This window comes from Cyrtonyx montezumae, unplaced genomic scaffold (genome assembly GCF_038088225.1).
Source record: "Cyrtonyx montezumae isolate F1298 unplaced genomic scaffold, pur_monq_1.0 scaffold_3, whole genome shotgun sequence".
In the NCBI taxonomy this organism is placed as follows: Eukaryota; Metazoa; Chordata; class Aves; order Galliformes; family Odontophoridae; genus Cyrtonyx; species Cyrtonyx montezumae.
In genome coordinates this window covers 23,015,730-23,023,172 of record NW_027072034.1, presented here as the reverse complement: position 1 = coordinate 23,023,172, position 7,443 = coordinate 23,015,730, and positions in this window count along the sequence as shown.

The window sequence follows — 7,443 nt, the reverse complement described above, 5'->3', positions numbered from 1 at the left end:
TAGGATGGCAAGCAGATGATTTGAGGATTACCAGGCTGCTGGACAGGTCATCTGGGATCTTAAAAATCTCTTCTCTAAAGGACCAAATCTGCAGCCAGAAGCTGTTTACTGTGGGGAAGGGGGAGGGAAATGGGTTTTGTTTAAAAGGCATAGACCCCTGGTTTTGTTTGTGTCTGCCACAGATCATTGTCTTTAAAGCTCTCTCTGTATAATGGATAGCTGAACTCTGGGTGACACTTGTTTCTAATGAACCACTGGGCAAAGTAAAATTTTAGTACTGAAGCTAAGATGAAAAGAAAAAAACTGTTTATAAAATGTATGATATTCACTAAGTGGTGAGTAGAACAAAGCTTTTTTGTTTTCCAAGGTGGAAATTATGAGTACCTAATCTCAGTTCTACTGAGTGTCATATTTAAAAAGTAGTTTCTAATCAGAGTTTTAGGAATTTTTTTGAAAATCCTGCTGTTCAGGTCCATATTATATTACAGCACAGCTCGGGTGTTTCTGAAAGGAGGTGTAGGCGCATCCATATCAAGCAAATAAAACCCTGCCTGCAGTTGTGCCAGTGCTGGAGATTTCTCAGGTTGGACGTTAGGAAATACTTCTCTGAGATGATGGTCAGGCATTGTACGGGCTGCTCGGGGAGGTGGGGGAGTCACTGACCCTGGAGGTGTTCAAGGAACACTTAGATGTTGTACTGAGGGATATGGCTTAGTGGGAATACTAGTGGTAGGTGGGCGGTTGGAGTGGATGATCTTAGAAGTCTTTTCCAACTGTGGGGATCCTATGATTCTATGTTTCTCTTCCATGGTCATATCTACTAGTTTCAGGACCAGTTGCTACCTCTTTGCAGAGCCTGGGCACACAATGGTTTGTAGAGAGCTTATGAAAGCCCACAGAGAAGACCTCCGTGAACAAAGTTGGCACAAAGCGATACGGCAAAGACGTCGCTTTGGGAGCAAGTGCTGGTTGCATACCAGGAGGACACAATGCTGGTTGTGCCCAAAGTGTCACTTGAAAGAAAGGACAGTCCTGTGGCAGCCTTTCCAGGCAGCTTGGAAGGTCAGCTGTGTGCAAGAAACTGGGCAATCAACACAGGGAAAATGGAGGTTAAAAGGCCTAGAAAAAAGCTGGTGAGCAAATTAATCAATTTCCCCACACAGTTCTCTGTGAGACAGAGTTCAAGGAGCATCCAGTATTTATCTCATCTGAAACAAAAGTTCTGTACCATTTAGCCTTTCTTATTGATTTGACTTTTTTTTTTTTGATAATTTAGCCCTGTGGCACTGGCAGTTTGGGTTAGGTGGCTGATAGCTTCAGAAGTTACACTCCACTTTGATGTAATAACAAAATGAACATGTAAAGAGTTCTTAGAGAAGTTGCTTCTAGCTTACCCTACCTGACTCTCACGCTTTCCATAATCTTTCACATTTCTGAAATCCTTGTGTAAAATGCTGCAGTACTTCACGTTTTCAGTGCCAAAGGGGAGAAAAGAAAACGGAAGCAGGAAACAGAGCTTTGGCAGATCTCTACTAAAACTTTCTCAGACAGTAAATTTGACAGGAAGATAAGAACCATGTTCAGAATGTGGTTAATAATCTGAATATAGTCTATGAAACATCACTTAGGTGCTGTTGCCTTCTGTCATGTCAGCAGCACAGTTCAGAATGGAAGCGATTCAACATCCAAAGGGTAACATCTCACATCACTTCAATGAGGTCGTTTTTTCCTTGTTATTAAGAGAATAAAACTTAAGACTTTGGCAACTGTGGTAAGATTTCATGAATGATTTTAATGTGAGAAGCATGAAGTGATTTTGTTTTCATCAAATATCCCAGGTGCTCATGCACCCCAGCAAGAAACAGACTTTTCATCAGGTGAGTAGTGGGAGTCCAATTATGCTGTACCTCTGTCCTTAAGGACTGAGCTGGCTGCTGGCAGCAGAACACCACTGGACTCCCTGCAGGTGATGAGGTCGGCTTCAGACCCTGACAAAACAGCCATGTCTTATGAACAGGCGGAAGCATGATATTTTGTCTTGGTTGGAGTTTTAAGTCTAAATTTCCCTCTCCTATTTGTATGAATAATTCTAATTCCGCTACCAGGCACTGCTTTTTTTCTGCTCATTGGGCTGGGGACGTAAAATGCTGTGTAGCCCCTTCATTGATGTGTCTGTGCTCAGTGCCTCAGTGCTGTGACAGAGGTCACATAAGGAGTAGTAGTTGTTGCAGTGACTTTGGTGACGTGGACAGCTGACATTTTCTGTCACACACCATCAGTCACTTTTTGGAAATCATCACAGGACTGTCAGAGGACAGGAAATGTGTTCACTGCAATTTGAGCCGCTTTTGGATCATCCAAGTGCTGAGAAACTTGCTACCTGAGAGGCCAGCTGTGGAGAGTGACTGTAAGTCACATAAGTGCAAGTAGAGGAAATTCAGCAGGGAGGAAACCATGCCAGCTAGCCATCCTCCCAGAACTCAGGTCTTCTTTACTGTGAAAACTGCTGTGCTTTAGTTCTGCTGCTGCTGAAGTCATAGGAGAACCCACCATAAACACAGGAGGACTGAATGAAGGACATGAACATTCTGGTCCACATATTGACATCTCTTTATCACCTCTATGTCACATTAGCTTGGTATGTCCTATTTCTATTTTTAGTTTCCCTTTCCTAATTTCAAACCATTCAAGTAACTCCGTCTCAGACCTTGGTTTGTTTTTCTTTTTCCTTTGAAAACCCACTGCCATATGGAGGAAACATTAAAATTATTGGATCCAAAGTAAAAACAAAAGCAGCTTAGTGTTAGTGCAAGAGGCTTAAATCGAAACAATTAAACCTAAGTTAGACTGAAAGTAAAAATGACAAATAATTTTGTCCGGCAGATATTCAGCATGTGGCGAGCCGTCCCCATTGATAAGAGGAACGTTCTTCAGCAGTATAATCTTGTGATGCTGATGCTGGTTAAGGAGAGACATCCAGCAGCAGCATTTCTGAGGAGGTTCAGCACAGGGCTGTGCACCGACACTGTGAAGAAGGACATGTGGCACTTTCAGCAAGGACAGGACCCTGGATAATCCTTTTGCAGCACAGCTTTCCTCTCCTCTTTAATTCCGTGGTTTCTTTTTAGTGCTGCTGTGAGTTACGGGCTCTATGACTGCCTCCTGCATGCCCCACAGATGGCAGTTGGCTTCATGAAGCACCATGGTGTTTGGATACGTAGGGGCAGCCTATGCACACGTAAAGGTGAAAGGCTAGAACGTGTCTCACACAAACTGAGACCTCTGCCCTGTGCAGGGTGTGGAAAGTTTGCCCTTATCCAAGGCTAACTGCTGAACTGCACTCAGGGCAGACACAGTGTTTGGCAGGCAGGGAGAGATACTGCCAACGTGGGGTGTTCTCAGGCTTTCTGCTGCCTTCAGGGGTCTGTAGTGCAAGATATTCGATATTCCCAATGAGTTTACCAAAATTCAAAAACATCTGATAAATTCTTTGCACCAACAAAGTGATTTTTAAATACAGCTCATCAAATCATATAGCTTGGGTTGGAAGGGATCTCAAGGATCAAGTTCCAACCCCCCTGCCACAGGCAGGGTTACCAGCTGCGAGATCAGATTGCCAGGGTCCCATCCAGCCTGGCCTTAAATGACAGGGCATCTACAGCATCTCTAGACAGCCTGTTCCAGCACCTCGCTGCTCTCTCAGTAAAAAACTTCCCCGACATCTAATCTAAGTCTGCTACCTTCCTTTAGTTTAAAACCAACCCCCGTTGTCCTACACTGCCTGTGTAAGAAGTAGATTTCCCTCGTTTATAACTTCTCTTTAAATACTGGAAGGCTGCAATGAGGTTTCCCCACATCTTCTCATTTCCAGGCTGGATGAGCCCAGTTCCTTCAGCCTGCCTTCATAAGAGAGGTGCTGCAGCCCTTGGATCAGCTCTGTGGCCCTCCTCTGGACGCTCTCCAAGGGCTTCATGTCTTTTCTGTGTTGGGGGCCCCACACTTGGACACAGTACTCCACCTGGGACCTCACGAGGGCGGAATAGAGGGGGACAGTCACCTCTCTTTCCCTGCTGACCGGTCCTCTTCTGATGGAACCCAGCATACCGTTGGCCTTCCAGGCTACAAGCGCACACTGCTGGCTCGTGTTAAGTTTTTCATCAACCAGGACCCCAAAGTCCTTCTCAACAAGGCTGCTCTCAAGGAGTTCTTCTCTCAGTTTGCATATATACCTGGGGTTGCCTCAGCCCAACTGCAAAACCTTGCACTTGGCTTTGTTGAACCTCATTAGGTTCACAAGGGCCTACCTTTCAAATTTATCCAGGTCCTTCTGGATGGCATTCCTCCCTTGAATTAAAGCTTTGCATCACTTTAGTGATTTACTTATTTTTCCAGATCCTTCTCCCTTTCATGCCAGCCAGCTCAGACTTTATGCTAGATATTAAGTTCTGTAAATGGAGCTTCTGTTTCTCCTGTAAACTTTCTAACTGTAATTATTTGCTGTCCTTCGAACATTTTTTGTTGCTATGACTGGATAGGACCTAGTAGTGTTGCTGCCTTCTCTGTATTTGCTCAGGCTGTGAGATTAGGAATGAAAGAGTATTTTTCTTCACTCTAATCCACTTGCAGTCTTTGAACCTTAACATTTTTTTCATGCAATTTCTCTTTGTCAGTATTTTCAAGGACTCCAGGGCTACAATTCTTCCTTCCTGGTCCTTAGTCAGTGTCCCAGTAGAGGCTCCTGCTGGACATTTGCTTGGACACTGTGTGCTGGGACTGGTGTTCCAGCATGCAGAAGTGCATTCCTGCATCGAATTGCAGGGTAGATGGTCTGCTCAGGTTATTTTACCAGCAGTCCTCCTGAGTGGTAGCTATGGAGTTGGCCAGGAAACAGCTTCCTGTCCAGCAAAACACTGAGATTCAACTTCTGCTCCATTCTGTGCAGAAATCTCCTTCAAAAACTTGTCTGTAAACAAGTTTAGAAGACAAAAGGATAGATGTATTTAACCCTAAAACAATCCAGTGTTCGAGAAAATCTCTGGGGGGTCTGGAAACACATTTCTAATCTGCCTACATTTGCCTGCCTGTCTTGCTTTCTTCTGAAATTCTCTTCTGGATTAAAAAATGTCTTCAACAAAAAAATGAAAAACAAATGAATACACCCACCATCCCCACTTGAAATTGATAACTGCATGACAGAATACACTTGGATTTGATGACCCAGTATTTTTCTGGTACACAAATCAATTCTTTGTCTGGACCTTGCCCCCCAGGTTTGGTACTGACAGGAAGGGAACCCCTTTATTCCTCTCTGTGGTTTCTGTCCACTGCTGCTGTCATCACCTTGCGTCCTGTGATAAACTGGGGACTTGAGCAGATCCCTGTAGAAAAGCAGAAAACAGGACTGACGTGGGTTTGCTCTGTTTTGTAGCTCTTAAGCGAGGCCAGAGAAGAAATGTCACAACTTCATGGTTTCTCGTGTTCTTGGGCCACAGAGAGAATGGGCTTCCATGCCAGCACACCAGCTTACTCGGACACATCCCACGCTGGATATCAGAAGTGTCTTCTCCAAAACAGTGGTCAGGGGTAAGCAGAGGCTGGACCAGCACGTGCATGAGCCCACTGTGTTGGGAGGTCATGGGTGCATTTCTTCCTCAGTCAAGTCAGGTTGTTCTGTGATTGCAAGTACCTCATTTCAGTAGTTAATCTTGAGCAAATCAGAAGCTAGATGTGAAAAGACAGGAAAAACAGAGGGAGTGTTTCCTCCACAAGTATTTTTTCCAGATAGAGAATAAGTCAACCATCTTGACTCGATGGCCCCCTCTGAAGCACCCTGTTGCTAGTGACCTTAAGAAAGCCACCTGAAGTACCAAACGTACCTGGGTGAGAAGAACCAATCCTTATAAAGGAAGGCTGTATACCTGAAATATGATTCATTCTAAAGGACTTCTTCCAGGCACACAACCACGCTAGGAGCATGAGACATCTTTAACATCCTCACAGAAAACTTACATGAATGGCTGCTGTTAACTGTTCTTGATACTGACAAACTTGAAATTAGCATATGCAATTAACTACGTCAATAAACTTACTGTCTCCAGTCCTCCAAGACTGTGGTTCGGTGAAACCTCCCATCATACCCTTAACTCCGCTCCCATCCTGTGAGGTTGTATGTGCTGTGGCCAGCAGGTGATGCTAAAATCCCTCTGAGGGAAGGAAGTGTTTAGACTGTGCTTTCAGGGGAAGTGCAGGAAGCCCCCGAAGCTGCAGGAACGCAATGTCATCTGAAGATGACAACTTGCATTTGTCATCTCCTGGCATAGTGGATTTACAAGCAGTCTCACCAACAGTGAGTTCCAGATGTTTCAAATAAAAGCAGAGCAAACCCATGATGGCAGTTATACCAAACGATAAATTAACCAAACAATAAAGTAAGTTCTCCTGTAGCCCCTACAGAGCTATGCTTTATGTGTCCAGATCATTTCTGCACAAGTCACCTTCTGCCCTGTAGAATAATACTCGAGTTGTGATGTGCCGTGGCAGGAAAAGAGGCTAGCATTTTTGAAAGCCTAGACCAAATCCCCAGGTCTAAGAGATCTGAATCGCATATATGGTGCACAGTAGAACATTGTAATGACCTGATGTACACAAGAATACTAAATACAGAAAAACTAACAAAATCACAGAATTGTAGGGGGTGGAAGGGACCTCCAGCATTGAGTCTAACCTCCAGCATGAGGTACAGATGAGTTTCAAGGGAGGAGACAACTTTAGAATAGCTCCATTGTAAAATCTACAGTGTGTTGCACTTCCCAGATCATCTCTGCACACTGAAACTGAACCATCCCAAGTTATGTTACTGTTAGTATAAGGTCAGATCACTTGGAAAAATTAGCTTGCAGATTTAGAAGATAATACCACAATGGCTGTATGCACAGAGAGGTGGTGGAGTCTCCTTCTCTGGAGACGTTCCAGACCCGCCTGGACGCCTACCTGTGCAACCTGGGCTAGGGAGTTGCTTTGGCAGGGGGTTGGACTCCATGGTCTCTAGAGGTCCCTTCCAACCCCTACAATTCTGTGATACTACCTCTACTAACGTAACTCTGACACAGCACTTGCAAGCCTCTCTTTAAAATCTGCTTTCATATCACCTACACTGAAATTAGTGAGCACCTGTGATATCTGTATTTCAGTTTCTCAAACTAATACACACAGCTGTGTAGCTATCGATGACTGGAACCGTGGATATACATATCCTTGCTTCTGTGGTTACGTGCTATTAAGAATATTCAATGATATACTTTCTAGAAATTTCAAGCCAGTCACACTTCAGCTCATGGCACTTGCCAAGAACAACCACGCACCCTTCCTGTTTTGAACATAAAACATGGAAGAGCTATCTGAAATCAGCATTTCCTGGCGACTGCGTGCAGGGAGGGGCCTGAA